The sequence below is a fragment of the Amphiura filiformis genome, chromosome 13 (genome assembly GCF_039555335.1).
Source record: "Amphiura filiformis chromosome 13, Afil_fr2py, whole genome shotgun sequence".
NCBI lineage: Eukaryota > Metazoa > Echinodermata > Ophiuroidea > Amphilepidida > Amphiuridae > Amphiura > Amphiura filiformis.
The window spans coordinates 34,021,904-34,044,836 of NC_092640.1; the positions used below are offsets into that span (position 1 = coordinate 34,021,904).

The following is a 22,933-nucleotide window of genomic DNA, read 5'->3' on the forward strand; positions in this document are numbered from 1 at the left end:
TCTGATGCTCTAACACTGAGCTATGCCATCATCTAGTAATGAGGGTCGAGTTTTTAGCGTATACAGTGTTTGTCTGTGATAATGCCGCCTCGTGAAATAAATAAATATAAAATCTCAATTTTTAATTTAAATTTATTTGATAATTTTCTAACCTATATTTTCTTTAGAGCAGGGACAAATATTTCCCCTTTTATCCAATTTGGCCGCTAAATAAGAATCTACTTCTTATATTACTGATTTAATTCCGCGATTTGTTCCATTAAGCAATATCAAAGATTAATGTCAAGCATCTCATAACAGATATTTAGTTGGCTTAGTGGTTTTGCACAGTGCTTTATAACCGGGAGGTACCGAGATCGATTCCCACCTCTGCCTGCAATTTTTTTTCAAGACTGGGCAATAATAACCTGACATTCGCCGCTGACATTCGTACTGCAGAAGCGGATTTGTAACTTTGAACTTTGCTCCGTACGTAAAAGGGTACATTATGTTGGCACTACATTATTTCTTTTTTCCACATTGCTGGTATTAAATATCAAATGGTCATAATTGGTGGTCCCTTCAAATCATCCCCAACTGAACGAGGTTCAGGAATGTCCTCTCATTGTTAATTGTTGGTTAACCCACCACTTGAAAAGGATTTAGCCAAACAAAGACTTAAGCTTTTTACTAATGCTATACATAAGTATAAGCTTATTATCCTCTTCAACAATAGGATTAAAGATTGGTTCTTGACTGGAATTACGTGCTAGTGTCATTGGTTATTGTTAAAAGGCAATAAGGTGTGTAATTGCAATATTTCATCTGAATAGGAAAGACTCTCTACATCGAACCATGGATGCTGGTGGTTCGAATTAAGCCCGATCCTGACTCCACTTCGTAGCGCTATGCGATGCTGCGATGCTTTTCAAACATATCAGCATCGCGAGATGAAATTTATGTGTACAGGTGGAGTCAGTATCGGGCTTTAGGAGAAGGTATCTTCAAAGCCAATTCGAAATGCGGCGCGGTCCGGTAACTAAGTCTTTATAGAGGGTATTCAATACTACGTCACTTATGACAGAGTCATCTCATTTAAATAAAATTCTGTCCTCCATAAGGTAACACGGGGGAATTCGCATGATAATGTAATAAAACAGGTGATAGGTATGAATGGTTATGGATTCGATCTAGAGACCTGTCCCTCTGTCATCTTAACCCATCTTAGAACTGTCCTCCAGCATGGCTGCCATCTCAATTGTTATACGGTTCCGGTTGGTTTATTGCATACTCTCTATTTGGGCGTTTTATCGTAGGTCACCGAGTAATGTCTCCAATTAGTTGTGACATATTCATATCGTGTTGCATGTCACTGGATACATGTAGCTACAATACTCCCCTTTACAATGACACCCCATTTGAAACAATAACAGCCTTTTTCACGGCTGAGTACACGCCTTGTGAATGTTGTGGGGTCTCAAACAGAATTTGCCAAATTGACCATGTTTCTGTGCACAAACAACCAGGAAGGTGAAAGTGCATAGGAACAATGCCGGAAACTACGTCACTCTATTGTTCGACTTAAACTACATCATTTTTAACGCATGCGTGTTCGTTAATACAGCTTTAGTCTCCTCCACCTTCTCAACATGGTACGTGGAATGTCTGGAATCACACTGACGGCGGAGGAGAATACTAGCTGGTCAGACAGTTTAATTTTATCAAGCATATAATACCTAAACAATCACCGTCATTTGATCGATTTATATACTACAGAATATAATTGATTATTCAAAATATAATTTTAATATTGTAAACATGTTAACTTATATATTTGTGTACTAAAGTATAAGGACACGTGAATAAAATCATGTCGAAGACAAAATGGCCGCTAATCCGCCTATTGTCTAGACTTAAACTACATCTTCCGGTTTGTTACGTAATACTAGGATGCCCATCCCTTTGTATCGATCCCTGAAACAACGCTAGCCACTAACCTTAATAGCGGGTGGCAAAACCACAGGCAGCCACAATAGTCAGGCACCTTCTCCTCATGCTGCTCACCGACCTGGTTACACGTTACTGTGGGAAGGAATTCCATTCTTCAACACGGATTCGTCGCAGATCATTCATACGGGCTTCTCTGGCACGCACAGCACGATCAAGCTGGTCCCACAAGTATTCAATCGGGTTGAGGTCTGGCCCCCGGGTCTGACCTGATGGCAGGCCATTTTATCTCTACTCCCATATTCTGTAGGTAGTCGTTGACTACCGTGGCTATGTGGGGCGAGCGGTGTCATCTTGGAGGATTGCATTAGGTCCCAGATTGTGAAGTTATGGGATTGCAGCTTGCTGCACAGAATAATGATCAATTTGGCTAATTCTTTTTGAGACCCCACTATATTCACAAGGCGTGTACTCAGCCGTGAAAAATGTTATTGTTTCAAATGGGGTGTCATTGTAAAGGGGAGTATTGTAGCTCTCCATTGATATGCAACACGATATGAATATGTCACAAATAATTTGAGATACAGATGCTTGAAAAAACTTTCCAAACTTTTGTTGAGGAGCTAAGATAAAATTTGAACAATGATATAAACTTCAAAATCTTGCCTCAAATTTTCTAAGTAGCAATTTATTTTCAAATAAATAACATGTGACTGGACACTACGAATCAGCCGTAAAGTCGGCCCCGGTCAATTTTGTTTTATTTCGTGTTTAGAAAATATATATCATAAGCTTTAGAATAGTATATCATTTGACTTCAAACGATATCCAGAAGCGGGGTTATGGTTTGTTGAACTCTGCTCCTTCAACAAAATGGTACATTTTTTCGGTTCTACATGTCTCTCTTTTTCCACATTGCTGGTAATAAAGTCATAATTGACGGTCAGTTCGAATCATCCCCAAGTCAACGAGGTTCAAGAATGTCATCTCATTGTTATTGTTGGTTATACATACCTAGACAAAATACAATGCAATTGTAACCCACCACTTGAACAGGATTTAGCCAAAGCAAACAAAGACTAAAGCTATTTTTAAAATGATTCTATATGTAGAAGATTATTATACTCTTCAGCAATAGGATTATTGATTGGTTTAAACGATATCAAATGAGAAACATGTCGCGCCTAATTGAGACACCTATGAATACGACCTTCATGCACATTTTGCACTGTATCTCAGAATACAAATTGCCGAATTTACGGCTCATTCGTAGTGTCCACTCACATATGTGGCTGATCAAATCCAACAGTATAATTTATTGGGCTATTCCAGAAAATAGCTGCACACCCCCTATAGAGGAGTTCGGATATTTGGACTTTTTGTCCAGTCATGGTTGTTGGAAATCCAGACTTTTAAAGTGTGCAAAGGTAAAAAAAAAAAAATCATTCATTTATTCTCTTTGCATTTTGTCAATCTTTTTCCAGTAACAGCTGGAATTCCAGTCTTGTTAGAAAGTAAACTTGGAAATCCACACATTTTCCCCCTATAGGGGGTGTGCATTTTCTGGAATAGCCCATTATCAGCATTAATTCTTCTTCTTCTTCCAATACACGTGCATACCTTAATATTGAGTATTGTCGCACGGGCTTAACCTATGCATGATCCTGGAACCTAGGATTGATTGCAGATATCAGAACCGGGGATGATCCCCCTTCTCTTTTCGACTGAATAGCTCTGACACTTAACGTGAACTAGGGTTTGACTCTTCCTGTACACGGGACCAACGGCTTTACGTGACTTCCAAACCACGAGACGTCGCCGCACACCCGACATACACTAGGCTTGAACATTCTGGTTATTACGTGGGGATAGCAAATTGTATTAACTATTAAAGGCAATAAGCCATTACTTTTTGCAAACAAAATTAATTTTAAATCCACAAAGTTTGTCATTCCAAGTGCCGGAATTATAAACTAATGCTACACAATCTTCATCAAAATAATTGGGTTCGCCAGGGCTCCAGTTAGTGTAGTTATTTTGAGTACCATCACTCCATTCGAATGTATCCACAGTAGTCTCGCCACTTAAACCGATCCACGCCTGGAAAACAATAAAGCACAAGACGACATGCTACATCATCATGAATGTATATACTTTACCTCATGTTATCTCCCCTTCCACACGCCACCGTCCATAATCTACCTTTTAAAGGTCACATATATTGCTCGGACAACATCATATCATTGTCAAGCTAATATAATGAGGACAATGAAAATGACTCCTTTTTTGAGAAAATAAGTCGTTTAAAATTAATATTCCGCAAAAACCAACTGTAAGCGTTGAGTTCCTTCGAACGAGACAGATTTGACCTAGAAACTAGTGTGATGTCATGAATGAAGTGTGTCAGCGTTGAGAGAATGGACTGTCAACACTCTCAATGCACAGAACTAGTAATCATTCTAGATAAGAAAATTACATATTTTGTCAGGCATCATCCGGGCCTAATTAATGCATTGCATCATTTAAATCGTAAAAACTTGGTGTAAAAACATTCGAGAATGCCCGGGCAGAATGTCAAAATTATGGAATGATATGCCTGCGTATCATTAATTCAACAAATCTGTTAAGGGGCTGTGCAAGCCGGGGTGTAAAATGGGGGGGGAGAGAGGTCACAAGATTGTACAAAAATTAGTTTGGAAGCAAAATTTCTTGCTGCTACGCTCGAGGAGGATGGGAGGGGGAAGCAATTTTTTGAAGCCTGAGAGGAGGAGGGGGGGCAAGTAATTTTGGCTCACCATTTGGACATTTTACCTCTGGGCTCATATTGCACAGCCCCTAATAGTGAATTGTGTGGTCTTCATGAGGTAAGTAAAGACTTGACTGAAGTTAGAGTTTGACAGAGCAATCATTGGTACGGTTGTTTGATTCTAACAAAAAATGTTCAATTCTAAACCTGGACAATAGCAACAGGTATCACACTAATATATTTTGAAGCTATTTGTAAGATAGATTTTTTTCTGCTATTTTGTGGTAAATTTTATTCCATAAAATACATTTGTGTGCAAATTGAGGGCGCTTTTTACATATATGTAATTTCAAATTAGCCAATTAATATGACTTATTTATAAATTTCATGATAAAAAGTTTTTTTTGAATAATTCCTTTCCATACATGCCAAATGTTAATCGCTTGCCCCCCCACTTACCTCCCCCCAAATCGCTTGCCCCCCAATTTTACCCCCCCGGCTCATAATTATTGCACAGCCCCTAACACCAGTATACAAGTGTCTACCCCTTGGAAAGATGCAAACAAGATTTAAGATAAATAGTGCCATCATTGTTCAACTTTACTTAAAAATGTCACAGTTTTACATTACATCAAACAACCGTGGGTGGAATTTTAATTTGAACCTAGGAATTATGTAATGCTAGACACGTATTGTTAGCACGCATGAGGCTGTACATGTTGTAGAGATGTGCTTGGAAACGTTTTATATTTTAAACTGAATATATCGTGATCCTATCATCCTCCTTTTATGACATATGTCGGTAGATATCCACGAAAAATAGCTAAAATGCTTATTCCATAAATATCAGTTGCGTTTGTGCGTTATGTATGATTATATCATCCCTGATTATATGTATTACACTGCTCCATAGGCCACTGTTGTAATTTCGTTTTGATGTACCAGAACGTAATTCAAAATTGGTGAAATTTTTCTAATCGATTTAATCTGCAAGAAAATTTGTGTACATTAACATGTAACCAGAGGTTTACAGTGGTATAAAAATCTCAACTTTTGAGAAAAGTGTGTTTGTGTGTGTGTTTTTTTTGGGGGATGAGGCTGTGGATCACGAAATGCGCCTTTAATCTTTACTTTTAGTTTCATTAGAATTGGGCATGTTGTGTAAGATCTTACCTTATTGCTCTCGGCAATGTGGTTATATTGTTTACAACTACATCAGAGTAGAGTCTCCGAACTCTGAGTATATTGATTCCGACCTAATGGTTTGAAATCCGTTTAATTGAAATGAATCTTATCATCCTTAAACTTACTCAAAAATATGTTATTGCTAACACAAACACAATAGAGCGGAGATCTTTGTTCTGAATTTGACAAGGAATCCATTATCAATACTAACTGTGCTAAGTATTATCAAAATGAAGCTCAGGCTCCGAGGATCATAATTAAAGAAATGTCAATTTTACCGTTGATCGGAATATTAGGAAGCTAAAATAGCTATATATTTTAAACATATGTTGATGTAAATATAATTTTATTTGGTATTTTCACGTTTTTAATTCTTTATTTCAAAGAGATTTTGACATGAGCCATTCCATGTCAACTCCAGGGATGTACACCGCAGCACCTCTTCAATTTTTTTCTTTTTCTGTGTGGTGGTAGATATTGATTAGAAAGTAAATTCCTGAAAATTTGAGCTTCATACTCTATTTCGTTTTCCCGTGGCATCAATTTGGATGTTTGGAGGTCCATAAATGTATAAAGAGAACCCCCAATAACTTTGAAAAGTATGTATCCTGGGGTACTTTTTTGTGTAGAATTCAAATCTGGCATCAGAAAACGTGTGACTTATTTACTTTAAAAGATATAGGGCCCTCAAAATGCAACTTCGTCCATCCATGACCAACTTCGGGGGTCAGAACTCCAAAAGCAAAAATAATTTTATGGTCCAAAAGGAGACACTTTTGGGCAGGATCGTAAATGGAGCAATAGCCCAAAATCTGCCCGGTGGTGCTCTTTTCATAATTTGGGCTTGTTGCAAATTTGTGATGTTATTAATGTTAAAAATATTGTATGATAGTTTCAGACCGGAATATAACTGAGACATTTTTCAAGGTACCGGTAATTCCTACTCTCAACATTGTCAATAATATTTTTAAAGGCCGATATCTCAATTTCCAATTTTAAAATACCATAACTTACGAACTCAATATCTTCGCTTAGGATTGTCCGATTTCATTGGGGAAAACGGCGTTGTGGAGCAAAATATCTCTATATTTAAGATATGTAAAAACCTCAAAATTGATAACCTGCCCAAAAGTGTCTCCTTTTGACATGACACGTCACATATGTCATTCCAACCACATCAACAAAATGGGTTGGTTGGTCAATGGTCATCCACTCAAATTTTGCTGAAAATCATTTCTAGCATACCTCTATGAGCATAATGAACACATGGAAAAAAATAATGCTCAACTCCAAGCGGTTTTGGAGATATGGCTAGTCAAAATTTGGCCCCACTTTTTGCTCTCTCAAGTTGCGTCGTTGAAATGAATTAGTAGCGTTTTGGAACACTCATATTTTGACTTTGAGAAAAAGATATTAAGCTGAAACATTTTATCTTATCTACTAAAGAAGTTATAAGCCTCTCAAAACCTCTTTTTGTTTCGTTTTTGACATATAAAATTTTGACAAAACGAAACCAGGTTTTGAGAGACCCATAACTTCTTAAGTAGATAAGATGCACTGTTTCTGAGGCCAGATTCTGTTTTTCTGGGTAAAAGTCACCCATTTAGTACTTTTCAGCATAATATCTGTTTTGCAAAGTCAAATATGAGTGTTCCAAAACGCTACTAATTCAACGAGGCAACTTGAAAGGGCAAAAAGTGGGGGACTGGGCCAAATTTTGACAAGCCATATCTCCAAAACCGCTTGGAGTTGAGCATTCACCTTTTCCCATGTGTTCATTGTGCTCATAGAGGTATGCTAGAAATGATTTTCAGCAAAATTTGAGGGGATGACCACTGACCAACCAACCCATTTTGTTGATGTGGTTGGAATGACATATATGTGAGTAGGCAAACCTAACTGATGTTTTTAAAGCAAAGTCATCGAGTCCCAAAGCCAATATCTCTCAGAAATGTTGTCCAAGAACATATTTTCAACATACCTAAAGTTGATGATGGGTCAAAATGTCTGACATTGGTTTTCAGGACAGGAGGGTCAAAATGTACAAAAAATGTACATTTGGCGTTTTGCATGGGTAATATCTCAGCTAAAAGTATTCTAATAGGCTCAATATGGGATAAAAGTAATGTCCTACCAAAGGGCTATGACTGGCAAAAAAATGGACCATAAAATTATTTTTACTTTTGGAGTTCTGACCCCCCAAAGTTGGTCCTGGATGGACGAAGTTGCATTTTGAGGGCCCTTTATCTTTTAAAGTAAAAGAGTCACAAGTTTTCTGATGCCAGATTTGAATTCTATACAAAAAGTACCTCAGGATACATACTTTTCAAAGTTGTTGGGGGTTCCCCCGGGGTTCTCTTTATACATTTATGGACCTCCAAACATCGTCTTTCGCGTTGCGACACATTTTTTACGCTGACCCCCTAAATTTCAACTTGATGCCACGGGAAAACGAAATGGAGTATGAAGCTCAAATTTTCAGGATTTTACTTTCTCATTAATATCTACCACCACACACACAAAAAGAAACAAATTGAAGAGGTGCTGCGGTGCACATCCCTGGAGTTGACATGGAATGGCTCATATGACCTTTTATGTCAGTCATGTCAGCCTAAATACCCATATTTGCTGTATTTGTCGTGTGTAAACCAAAAAAAAAAGAAGACATTTGGTTTACCGAAATAGGCGTATGCCTTTTAGCAGTATAATAGTAAGTAACATTTGCTGGACATCATAAAAACTAATATGCTTTTCAATCAAAAATGGTTCAAAAACAATGTTAATCAAAAGTAACTATTGCATCCCCTATATTCGGATGCCATAGAGTCTCAGAAGGATCATTTGTATAGATAATTCGTACAGTTAGTCGCCGATGATGGGTTACTCAAAAAGTAGAGGAGCACTAGGTAGGTTTGATCCAACACGAAGAAATCTTCATGACACCTTTTCAGGAAAATATTCATAGTAATTGACATTTCATAAAAATCCCAAAGTTGTCATCACTTAGGAGCCTAATATATTAAATATTGTTGTCAATATATATTATTTTGTTCCAGATATAATTTGCCCTTATAAAATACAATTGTATATATGTATTTATGTACAATATGTTAGGGTGTTTTTGTTTTAACCAAAGTTACCATGGTTACGGGAGCGGATCATGAGATAGCAACGTTTGCACAGTATTTTCGTGTGACAAGAGAGCGCATCAGACACATCGAATTGCATTCTGAATACGAGGAATTCCTTTTTGATATCCTTTCTAATGATATGTACTTAAAGTATATGTAGCTAGAAGGAAAAGCTGACCATCATTTGAAAATTGTGACCTTTTGCATTAAAGATATAGATTTATTTTACCAATAAGACTTAAAATTCTTAGGGTTTTTTAAAAAGGCTGTCACCAAAAAATTTCAAAATTATTTGATGTCAGAAGGACATTCCTCGTATTCAGAATGCAATTCGATATGCCTGATGTGCCACAAAAAATACCCTGCAAACGTTGCTATCCGATCCCTTAAGAGACAACTGTTTTTATTTCCCATTAAGTTGAAAATTGCCACTTACATCAGCCTGTCCAATTACACCGTTGACAAAGCTGTTTTCATCAGAGGAATGAATGCTCACAAGATGGGACCCATACTGACTACTGCAGTACATTTCAGCATCAGACCATGATTTAGTAATATTAACATAATTGTAGCAAGTGCCATTCCATTCATGAGAACAAACACCTGCAATGTGAAACAATTAGGTTTGTGTAATTATTTGTACAACTTGTCGAAATAGTTTGTTAACATATACTTGTAGCAATGTTCATTCCATTCATGAGAACAAACACCTACAATGTGAAACAAGTAAGGATTTGTATACGACCTGTAGTTTTAACTTAAAGCATGATTTTATAGAGGGCAAGGTGCCTCAACGGTGTGCGGGCAGGGTTTCGACTCATGATCATGAGGTTGCGGGTTCCAACCCAAGTAGTATCTTCGACTTGGTTAAGTTAACCTCTATTACTCAATGGGTATATATCGGTACCGGCTTAGCATGCTTATACGATCGCTATGGCGAAACCCCATATCATGACACAGTCTGGACTTTAAAAACAGGCATAGACCATGTCGATCTTTATGACAGAATGATGATTTTATTATAACGAGGCGTAATGTCAAGTTCATTGACGTTTGAATTAAGTTATACAAATTGATTCTGATTTAAAGATCCCAAATTTTTCGGACACACCATAATATGCAAATTTAATTATCTGAAAATAATGGGCATGGGTGTACCTTGGTTCAACATGATAAACACAGACACTTTTCCTCTTTGATGTCACAGAAGTTTAATCTGGAAGCTGTTATAGATTTTTAAAAATGTGATGTAAGGAGAATAATAATGACTAGTATTTCAAATAGGGATATATCATCTGGTGCGTCGAGAATATACCCTTCTCCCTTCGTATTATGAGAATGAACCGTGGAATTGTAGTGGGGCAACGAGTCAGTAGTAATCATGGTAATAACAATAGTATTTTACTAGCAAGAATAGAATATATTTGGACCGCAACTTTAACTTTAACCAAAGTAAACCTATGGTTTAGTACTGCAATTTATAACTGTAGTATTTTACCTTAAGGTGGTACTACACCCCTTGATAGAATTGTGACTATTTTTGCATTTTTCTCAAAAAATAATAACATACTGGTAACAAAAGTTATGTTTATTATAGGGGCAAGAAATCCAGTTACTACACTGGAATTTCAGTGACTGAAGACAAGCGGTACGTTATTTATGATAGCAAATGAGGTACCGCTAAAATGTACCTCATTTCTTAATATAATGAACCATTTGTCTTGAATCACTGAAATTTCAGTGAAGTAATTGGATTCCTTGGCCGATAATATACACAACTTTTGTTACCAGTGTGCAGTTATTTTTGAGAAAAATGCAAAATTAGTCATAAAATTGATCAGGTGGTGTAGTACCACCTTAAAGAGCACAAAATCGGCGAAAATATGTGGGCATCAACAGTAGATAATATACTTGACCGATGCACCAAAAATGGCCGCAACCGATATCAGTAATTAGAATTTGAAAACTTCTTTTTTCGTTTGTGAAAATTCGAACCCCGAGAAGTTAGTTTGCTACTTTATGGACAATATGCGCGGAAAATGGGGTTGATGATCTTGGCAGCGTCTGGTTATTTTAAGGGTATGCGCATCTTTCGCTGATTTGCATACAGAAGAGATTCCTATTTAAATGTTAGTTTTCAGTGATAGCTACTGATTGCATTGTCCCCTTTTAATTTCGAGCCAAAAAAATGAGGTAAAACGAAGAAAATTGTTATTTCATTCAGCGCCTGCAATGCGTGTAGCAGCTTGCCATTCGTAATATTATCGTGAATATTGACGTAGTTTTACACAGCTAGGACGAACAAACAAAGCGTAAGACGAATAGCGATATGCACACAGTTTATACGTTAATGCGGACGGCGCCTACAATGCGTGTATAATCTCGCCAATCGTACTATTAAGATGATTATTGGCGGAGTTATTCACAGCTGATGAGATGTACAAACAAGACGTAAGACAAATAGCGATATGCATACAGTTTATATGGTACGTCACTGATACAATGATTCAATGATACACATCGTAACACACGCACGCGATGTGTTGATTCAGCTCTCGATCAGTGAGCTCAGTTCATTTAATAATTGTTAAACTTAATTTAAGTGTATTTTGTTTTATATGACCAGTGTGTTTGTTCAGCGATATGAGCTTGGATTTAGCCTGCAGGCTCACAGAGAGGAGTAGAGCAACAGCATGAGTGGGCCCAGCTAGCGTGCTTTTAGTTTAAGGGATGGACCATCAATATACGGGGGGGGGGGGTTATAAGTTTTACCCCAAAATTAGGGATCATAGAATAAAGGGCTGATGACCCAAAAATTTGCCCGGGCTGCGCGCGCATTCTTTTAACTTACGATCAAAATGTACGTACAATCTACAACATGCTCCGCACACTTTCTTCACGTTTAAGTTTTTGCACGCCTCGCACCTTAAGAGGAACTATCTGTTATTACTGAGAATATAATTGCCACGGTCAAAAATAGATTTTCTTTATACTTTCATATTTGATGGACCTTGACCTCAAACTAACACACATGGGATAAATTTCGGAAAAATATCCCCGTTGCCATGGTAACAGGCAAATTTCAATTTTAGGCCTATTTTCACAATTTTTGCATTTTCAGCAGTCAAATTGTCAAGTTTTGAAGCCAGTGTTACTAATATACACAATATAAATATGATTTTTTCTTTATAAGGTATGAATAGGTCAAACCTTAGATGCCGCAATGAAAGTATAAAAATAATCACCAGATGTCAGGGTGGGTTATACCATTTATTTGAAATAGGGGTGTTTTTCAATTTTTCAAAGTATGAAAATATACCAACTTTGTATAGCTCATAAACCATATGGTAGTGTTCCGATTTCAACATCGACCACAGCATGTTGAGATGATACATTGGTCTTATGAAAAAGTTACATTTGAGCTTGGGGAAAACACATCTGTATATACAGTGTTGCCAGACATTTTCCTATTTTTCGAAATTCAACACAAATCTCACCTTAAGTTTATGATGTGAAAATGAAACATCATCCTTTCAAAGGAACATTTATTAGAAAGAGAGTTTTTATTCATATCAAATTTGATCAGTTATAATGGTCAGTGTTGTTCTAAACCACATGGGTGTTGCCATAATTGGGGTTTAATTGTGATTTGTGGATATTTTCAACTTTTTACAAGTCATAAAAATACCAAAATGCATTTCTATAATAAAGAAAGAAACATCGACCTCGTCATGTTGAGATGATATATTGGCCTTATGAAAAAGTTATTTTGATCTGGGGCGGGGTAAGACATCAGTTTATACAGTGTTGCCAGATAAACCACATGGGTGTTGCCATAATTGGGGTTTAATTGTGAGGTGTGGATATTTTCATCTTTTTACAAGTCATAAAAATACCAAATTGCATTTCTATAATAAAGAAAGAAACATCGACCTCGTCATGTTGAGATGATACATTGGCCTTATGAAAAAGTTATTTTGATCTGGGGGGTGGGTAAAACATCAGTTTATACAGTGTTGCCAGATATTTTCCTTTTTTTTTTCAAAATTCAACACAAGTCTCGCCCTAAGTTAAAAGATATGAAAATGAAACTTCATCTTCATACGGAATATATCTTTTTAGAAAGAAAGTTAATTTCATATTCAATTTGATCATCTGGGATGGTCAGTGTTATTTCTAAGCCATATGGGTGTTGCCATAGCTGGCGTTTAATATGACAATTTAGATATTTCCAGCTTTTTACAAGTCTTAAAAATAGTAGGGCCTACACATCCTTAAAATTATTGTGGAATGAACGCAATATTAAGGTTAATTACCCTAAGAACACTTAGTATGTGAATTTAAATTTTAAATTTGAGTTCGGAAAATGTTTCCTTCTATACAGTATTGCCAGTTATTATCACATATATTCAAAATTCAACGTATGTCTCACTTTAGGATTTATATTGTTTAAATCGCTGCCATGAATAAACCACATGGATGATGCCACTATAAATGGAGTTAATAGTGAAATGTGGATACATTTGCAATTTTAAAATGACACCTTATTAAAGTTACAGCTATAGTATTCCAATTTTTCACAAAAAGCACACAAATTTGTCCTAATTTGGCGCTTTTATGGGCACTTTTGCCTTAATGCACCCAATTTGGTGTATTGTCTCCACTGCAAACCCACCAATCGACATATTGCTAAGGTACCCCCAAAACCGTGGCACATCCCCGTATACCTTTAACCAGGGAGAACCCCCTCCGGGGTCATGTCATAGGTATACTGTGCCCAGTAGTCCTCTTTTTCTACTTGAAACGGATTTTCCTCAGACAACTTTGATCAACATTTGGTGATTTTTTATTTTGCGAGCTCCTCTCGGGAAAGGTAACTGGACATTAATTTGTCTGGCTGTGAAAAGGTTCTGTGCGTTATTGTCTTTGACTATTCTCATATCTTTCGAGACATTTGCTGGATCTATATAGTTTTTTGCCCATTTCTTCCCCATATCTTTTTTGCAAGTATAGTTGGGATGTGTGCTTTAATAATATGGGGTAGGCGTAATTTAAACATTATCTTACTCTTATATGCATCGTTTTGCAATGTAACAATCTTATGTTATTTTAATTTATTTTAGACTAGCTAGTATGTGTATATTGGTAAAAACATTATGGCTTTTATGTATATTTTAAAGTATACATGTTTGATGTTTTCTGTGTTGTATTTTAAAGGGTTGGTCACCCACCTTTGCACAGTATTTTTGTCGGACATGAGAGCACATCAGACATACCAACTTGCATTTTGAATACGAGGAATGTCCTTCTGATATAAAATAATTTTGATTTTTTTTTAAATTCGCGATACAATAAAAATTTTAGGGTAAATTATGCACATATTGATTTTTTTTGATTTTTTGACATTACAGTTAATTTAATAAATCTAATTATGTGTACTTAAAGTGTATGTAGCTGGGATGAAAAGCCGACCACTAATCAATTAATTAATGTTAATTGAAAAATTTGACCTTTCATAGTGAAGATATAGATTTTCCCCAAAAGTTTTGGTGAAAAAATCTATATCTACAATACGAAAGGTCAAATTTTCATATGGACGGCTTTTCATTCCAGCTACATACACTTTAAGTACATATCACTAGATTTATACAATTTACTTTTGAGATCTGTTAAATTTCAAAAATATCAATTTTTAATCAGTTGCCATAAAATTTGTATTATATCGCAAATTTCAATATGTCTGATGTGCTCTCAGGTCCACAAAAAATATGTGAAAACGTCGCTATTTGGAACAACAATGACCATTTATACAACTGATCAAATTTAATATGAAAGTAAATTTCATTTTAATAAACTTTCCTTGTGAAGGTGAAGTTTCATTTTCGCATCATTTAACTTAAGGTGAGACTTGTGTTAAATTTCGAAAAAATAGGAAAATATCTGGCAACACTGTATAAACATATGATTTCCCCAAGCTTAAGTGTAAGTTTTTCATAAGACCAAATATGTATCATTTCAACATGGTGAAGTTGATGTTTCACTTCCACATATTTTTTAAGGAATGCATACCATGGTATTTTGGTATTTTTAAAACTTGTAAAAAGTTCAAAATACCACATCTCGCTATTTAACCCTAATTATGGCAACACCCATGTGGTTTGGAACAACACTGACCATTTATACAACTGATCAAATTTAATATGAAAGTAAATGTCTTTCAAATAAACTTGCATTTTCAACCTAAGGTGAAACTAGTGCTGAATTTTGAAAAAATAGGAAAATATCTGGCAACACTGTATAAACAGAAAGCTCAAATGTAAATTTTTCATAAGACCGATGTATCATCTCAACATGATGAGGTCGATGTTTCATTTTCACATCTTTATTTTAGGAATGCATGCCATTGTATTTTGGCATTTTAAGACTGAAAAATAGCTGAAAAAGCTGAAAAAAGCTGAAAAAAGCTCAACATAAGTTGAATTCTGAATTATGTGATAATATCTGGCAATACTGTATAGAAGGAAATATTTTCCGAACTCAAATTTAAAATTTAAATTCACATACTAAGTGTTCTTAGGTTAATTTTTAACCTTAATATTGCGTTCATTCAACAATAATGCATGTTAAAGGTGTGTACTATTTTTTAAGACTTGTAAAAAGCTGGAAATATCTAAATATTGTCATATAAACGCCAGCTATGGCAACACCCATATGACTTAGAATAACACTGACCATCCCAGATGATCAAATTGAATATGAAATTAACTTTCTTTCTAAAAGATATGTTCCATATGAAGATGAAGTTTCATTTTCATATCTTTTAACTTACGGCGAGACTTGTGTTGAATTTTGAAAAAATAGGAAAATATCTGGCAACACTGTATAAACTGATGTTTTACCCCCCCCCGATCAAAATAACTTTTTCATAAGGCCAATGTATCATCTCAACATGACGAGGTCGATGTTTCTTTCTTTATTATAGAAATGCATTTTGGTATTTTTATAACTTTTAAAAAGTTGAAAATATCCACAAATCACAATAAAACCCCAATTATGGCAACACCCATGTGGTTTAGAACAACACTGACCATTATAACTGATCAAATTTGATATGAATAAAAACTCTCTTTCTAATAAATGTTCCTGGAAAGGATGATGTTTCATTTTCACATCATTTAACTTAAGGTGAGATTTGTGTTGAATATCGAAAAATAGGAAAATGTCTGGCAACACTGTATATACAGATGTGTTTTCCCCAAGCTCAAATGTAACTTTTTCATAAGACCAATGTATCATCTCAACATGCTGTGGTCGATGTTGAAATCGGAGCACTACCATATGGTTTATGAGCTATACAAAGTTGGTATATTTTCATACTTTGAAAAAATTGAAAAACACCCTATTTCAAATAAATGGTATAACCCACCCTGACATCTGGTGATTATTTTTATACTTTCAATGCGGCATCTAAGGTTTCACCTATTCATACCTTATAAAGAAAACAGTATATATATATTGTGTATATTAGTAACACTGGCTTCAAAACGTGACAAATTGACTGCTGAAAAATGCAAAAATTGTGAAAATAGGCCTAAAATGAAAATTTGGCTGTTACCATGTCAACGGGGATATTTTTCCCAAATTTATTTCATGTGTGTTTGTTTCAAGTCAAGGTGCATCAAATATGAAAGTTTAAAGGAAATCCATTTTTTGACCGTGGCAAACATTTAAAAAAAATTCTCCAAAATAACAGATAATGCCTCTTAATAGTTCCGGTGATGAATACTTTGTCGTTAGTCTGTGTAGGCGGAAGGGGGTCAAAAAACATTTCGACTCGAGATAAGGGGGGATCGTAAAAAATTACGATCGCGGGGTCATAAAAAATTTACTCCGGTCACTGACATATTCGTGACCCCCCTTCCGAAGAAAATGACATCCCCCTTAGATTATACCATTTGTAAGTCATGTATAATGTGCAGTTGGGAGTGGGCCTAGGACTACGGTACGGGACAGTAGTCAGTATTATAGTGTTACGGTACGGTAGTCACAATGTTACGCAACTTACGTCCTAATAACAGTAGGATAGGAGTAGGCCCACGACATATTAACGATACGATGTTTGTATAATAGGCCCAGTCTTAGACTACGGTAAGTGTAACATCCTAATGTGTGTATGCGTAGACTACGGCAAGTATAATGCCCTGACGGTACGATGCATGAGGGCCCAGCCATAGACTACGGTAAGTGTAATGCCTAAATCATAAAATGGTGAAATGCGTGTAAGGCCCCGCCGTAGTTTTGGAAAAGGTTAGGTAAATAGGATCACATGTACATAGTCATGGTACTACTGCTACTGCTAGGCCTAGCATGACCTGTATTTTGTCCTACATTCATGCTGATGCAAAACATATCATGACAGGCTAGGCCTATCATTCTTCTATTTGAATATACTACTTGGTGCTAAGCGTAAGCCATGAAGCTCGGGCCTAGGCATGCAGCATGCTAGGCCTAGTCATAATTTTGGGACTCCGTGTTTGGATCGAGTCTCGTCTTGGAAATTTGAGTGAGATCCAACCCATGATTTGGCATGAAGACATGAACTTACCCTTTTTAACATGAAGAATACCATCCATTCGATTTCTAGTGCAGTGAAGCGTCTGATGTACATGAATAATGTAGGAGTCGTGCAGTTGCACACAGCACAGCACAGTGACTGACCTACTCATCATACATGACAAACAGGGACATCGTAATTCAAATTTGTAAACCAGCACCATCACCATCACACTGTTCATGAACATGACGACATTCTGTTCTTCGTCTGAATCTGATGAATATATGCCATGTACTATGTAGGCCCTATGTAATCATCATGATCAAAAACAGATCATGACATTACCATCACCGGCGCGGCATCAGTTCCATCACGACAATGAATTTCTTTGTCCGTCTTGAGACCATGCATGACTGAGTAGCTTTCTGGAATCTGTAGTACTTACATGCTTAGCCCGTGCCTAAGCTGCACTGCCATAGGCTACATATCACGGTGTGTGTACACTCCGTGTAGTTGAATTTATCAGGCTGCTTGTTGACAGTGCACATCCAATTCATGAACATGGTGTGAATTGCAATCAAGAAAATGCCTATCGCCGTTACACATGGCACAATATACCTCCTATTTGCTCTAAAACAACCCATGACTTCAAATAAACGGTCTAAAGGATTACCAGGAACGTCACCTTCAACTTCTCCAGCCAAAGTTTCAGCATTGACAAACAGGTTTGAAATTAAACATATTTTGTTGTTTTTTCTATGGCCGGTCACACAGACAAGCTGATGGCTTGTGTCTGCTCCAATTTCAAAAATGAAAATTAATTTAATGAATAATAATTAGTCTAAGCCCTTACTGGCCATACAACAAGTATTGCGCTGTCGTCAACGATAATACTGCTGATGAGTTTGAGCTAGTTTCTACGTCATTGATTGAGCTACTGCGCATGCCCGACGTGTTTTCGTCGTGAAAACAATACAATACAAAATAATAAATCGCCCCACTTTTTTGCACGGTTCGTTCTCAGGCCCCGAATCGAGAAACGGCCATTTTATTCCGCCATGTTTATTGTTTCGAGATCGGGGCCGAGGGACTCAGGCTAGTCGTGGGTCACCAATAAACCACAGATCACCATCCTCATACTCGCCATCCCTTCCTGGACAAGTTGACTTGAATACAGAAACTACAACAAGTTGACAAAGGCATAATTCTAGTAAAGACCATCTTACGGGAATACTGGTTAACACTGTTCTATGTTGTCATACATGTCATGCACACATGGTCATGGAAAAGCAGTGACTACAACACTTACATACATCGCAGTTAATTCCCTGCCATCCCGGTTCACAGTTACAGGCATACTGGTTAACATCATTCACACACATGCCATGCACGCATGGCCCTGAAGTGCATTCGTTTATATCTGCCTCGCAGTTAAGGCCTGTCCACCCACCTGGACATTGGCATGTATAGTTGTTGACATGGTCGATACAGAAGCCTCCATTTTGACAAGGAGAGCTGTTGCACTCATCAATGTCTGCACGAAATGCATGAAAATAAGGTAAAATACTGGTTATTTACAATACACTATTTTCACTACACTATTATTCACACATGTCATACACGCAAGACTCATAAGTACATTCAGTTACCTGCTTTGCTTACCTACATCACAATGTAGACCTGTCCACCCACTTGGACATTGGCATGTATAACTGTTGACCTGGTCGATACATGTGCCTCCATTTTGACAAGGAGAGCTGTTGCATTCATCAATGTCATTATTTACAATACATTATTTTCACTACACTATTATTCACACATGTCATGCAGACAAGACTCATAAGTACATTCAGTTACCTGCTTTGCTTACCTACATCACAATGTAGACCTGTCCACCCACTTGGACATTGGCATGTATAACTGTTGACCTGATCGATACAGGTGCCTCCATTTTGACAAGGAGAGCTGTTGCATTCATCAATGTCTACATAAAATGCATGAAAATAAGGTAAATACTGGTTATTTACAATACATTACTTTCACTACACTATTATTCACACATGTCATGCAGACAAGACTCATAAGTACATTCAGTTACCTGCTTTGCTTACCTACATCACAATGTAGACCTGTCCACCCACTTGGACATTGGCATGTATAACTGTTGACTTGGTCGGTACAGGTGCCTTCATTTTGACAAGGAGAGCTGTTGCATTCATCAATGTCTACATGAAATGCATGAAAATAAGGTAAATACTAGTTATTTACAATACATTATTTTCACTACACTATTATTCACACACACCTGTCTGTGTTTGCCTCCAAACGTGGACATTGTGTTTTGCTATCTAACCGAGGACGTGTGTATGATATTTTCATCGCCTAACCGTGGACTAAAATGGCGGATTTTTTTGTGTATAATACGAAACGGAATTTTAGCCATCACCCTGCGGATGGTAGTTTTTACACGTGTGGTCCTCGGTTTCAGGCAAATAGCGTTTAAAGCATCTAGCATGCATTTGAGGTCTTTTGCAGCAGTTTGAGACCGAGGACAGTCCTCGGTTGGAAGTAGGTCCACAGTTTAGGGTGAAAAATCTTGTGTGTGTCCTCGTTTGTCGGCAAACACGTACGCATGTCATACACGCAAGACTCAGTCATAAGTACATTCAGTTACCTGCTTTGCTTACCTACATCACAATGTAGACCTGTCCACCCACTTGGACATTGGCATGTATAACTGTTGACCTGGTCGATACAGGTGCCTCCATTTTGACAAGGAGAGCTGTTGCATTCGTCAATGTCTGCACAAAATGCATGAAAATGAGGGAAAATTAAACTGAAATGCATTCATCTATCTACTTCGCATGAAGGCCTGTACACCCGCACTGAAGTACTAAAAGCAATGACTACAACACTTACCTACATCGCAGTTAATTCCCTGCCATCCCGGTTCACAATTACAGGAATATAATTAAAAAAAAAAAAAAATGTACATGAATTTTATAACTTTAAATTTTGTGACTAATTTTTCATTTTTGCTCAAAAAATAACTACACACTGGTAACAAAAGTTATGTATATTATAAAGGCAAGGAATCCAATTACTTCACTGAAATTTCAAAGAAATAAACACATGCTTCAACTTTCATCAGATAAATTATGAAACTTTTCAGGCCTTTTTGGCCTTCCGAGCATCTCCTCAATCAAATGTGTTGTATTGCTGCTGTTGTTTTGTTGTATTTTGAATGAAATAAAATAAATTTTTCCATTTTTCGTTTGTGAAGAACAATTCTATCCCCGTCAAGTATGTTTGCTTGCATGACCACGAATTAGCTTGAATTCTCCTAAACAATACCTTACTGCTATAAATATACTTGTCCCGTTGTACCACGAAACTGTGGTAGGTGATTCTGGCTGTGTTTTGGGTATGTGCCTCTTTTGCGGACTCCTTTTATAAAGTAATTTGTCACGTGTGTAGAGGCCTTGTGGATTTCGCATAGCGCAATATAAATCACTATTAAAGGTTGCTTATAACTACTACTATATCGCTCATTCTACAAAATCCGGTGCCAATAGCCCTTTTTCCATTCTTTGGTCCACAAATACTTTGTCGAGCATTTAGGGCATCAAATATGTTGTTTTTCTGGTAGAACTAAACGAGATCTACACGGACATGTATAGTTGTCCATACTTTAAATGCTTTCTTCAGCCTGATTAACCCTTGCAAAGGCTCGAAAATCGCTAAAATTGCGTTTCCACTGCTCAAGTGTCAAATCTGATCCTTAATATTTTCTTTGAATAAATGCGATATCTTTACATATTTGTTGTTTTTTAATTAGATAAGGCGTCATCATATTGCATATCAACATTATTTTTTAGTGATTAAAACGTCTTTGTGTAATTCTAAAATAAATTGCACTTTCCACGAAAACGCTGTGAGCTACGTTACCCCTTTTTAACACACGTTATTGGAAAGACGTAAAACAGAGGTATCAACGTAGTTTACGGTTATTGAAAGGAAACACTCACAGGTTTTTTAAAAATAACAGTAAAAATCGTGATGCTGTAGCATTTTTGGCATAGAAATGTTGTAAACATTGAAATTTCGACCGACCATGTTAAGATTGGTGAGCTACGTTACCAGAATTCCATAGTATGCACTTGTATAACAAGTACTTCCTAATAATATGTGATAGGTACCAGTGATCGAACCCCATTTATATTAGAATTAACCGACATAACATTCTAACGTTCGCAAATCACATCAAAAACATTAAAACCCGTGAACTACGTTACTGTGAGCTACGTTACGCACTCATTTATGCATCTTCAAAACTTCTATGAAATGGTGAAATCGGTGTTACATTTCACTCAAGTGATCTTTCGTTTGCTTTTTATGACCTTGGATTAAGTAAAACCAGTCCATTTTGTAGCCGGTAACGTAGCTCACATTACATTGAGTTTTAGTGTTAAAAAACATCATGAAGTCCTGAAAGAAAAATATACAAGTGGTGTTGACAATCTTTTACATCTGAAAGTAGTGATACATTTGCTCTTAAAAACACAAAAAGCAGGTCTTTTTGAACAACTTTATTTTTTTCAATTTTTACAGTGGATTGGCACCGGATTTTGTAGAATGAGCGATATATTACTGCTATTGTACTATCGTAATAAATGAATATTGGTTTACAGCAATATGTGCGATTCAAAAGTTCATCAAGTATATCTTTCTTCCAGTTATGTGGCATGGTAAGTGATCGTGGGTCATCTATAAACCACAGATCACCATCTTCATACTCGTCATCCCTTCCTGGGCAAGTTGACTTGAATACAGGAGCTACAACACGTTGACAAATGCATAATTCTACATATGGTAAAGACCATCTTAGGGCACCGCCTCCTGATGGATCCGGTCTTTTTTTCAGAACACAATAGTGACTCTGCACCATAGCCAGAGCTGTAAACGAATAAGATATATTCAAAAACAAAGTTCAGAATTATACCACCTTATACGTGTTATTGATTTACTGTAAGAAAGATTAGTCTTTTTTGTCTCCATTATATAGCTCTGTACAGTAAACTATACAAATCCAAAGTAATCTTATCTGCGTCATTCAATACAACAATCAATCCAAACGGTTTTGCAAATTCCCTTTCTGATTAGAACATCTTTTTTTTTCCACATTATTTATTATTCGATTTGATTTATAGCCCCCCGAACACGAAAGGTTTATTTCGTACTTTTTTTTCAACACACACACACACACACACCCACTTGCGTTTGTAAATGCCGTCTAACGAGGACCTACATATGGATACACACCATAAAACGAGGACACACCTCCAAACGAGGACGTCCTCGTTTTGAAACTATGCCCAGGATGACGTAAAT

At 36.6% G+C, this 22,933-nt stretch overlaps 1 long non-coding RNA gene across 1 annotated transcript; it reads right to left on the reverse strand.

The window, feature by feature from the left end:
* Positions 1 to 2,636: 2,636 nt before the first annotated feature.
* Positions 2,637 to 19,023, reverse strand: LOC140167259 (uncharacterized). Its single transcript, XR_011861014.1, has 3 exons — positions 18,852 to 19,023; positions 9,425 to 9,591; positions 2,637 to 4,026 (listed from the first exon to the last, which is right to left on the reverse strand). It is a non-coding gene; the product is annotated as an uncharacterized lncRNA (long non-coding RNA).
* Positions 19,024 to 22,933: the final 3,910 nt, after the last annotated feature.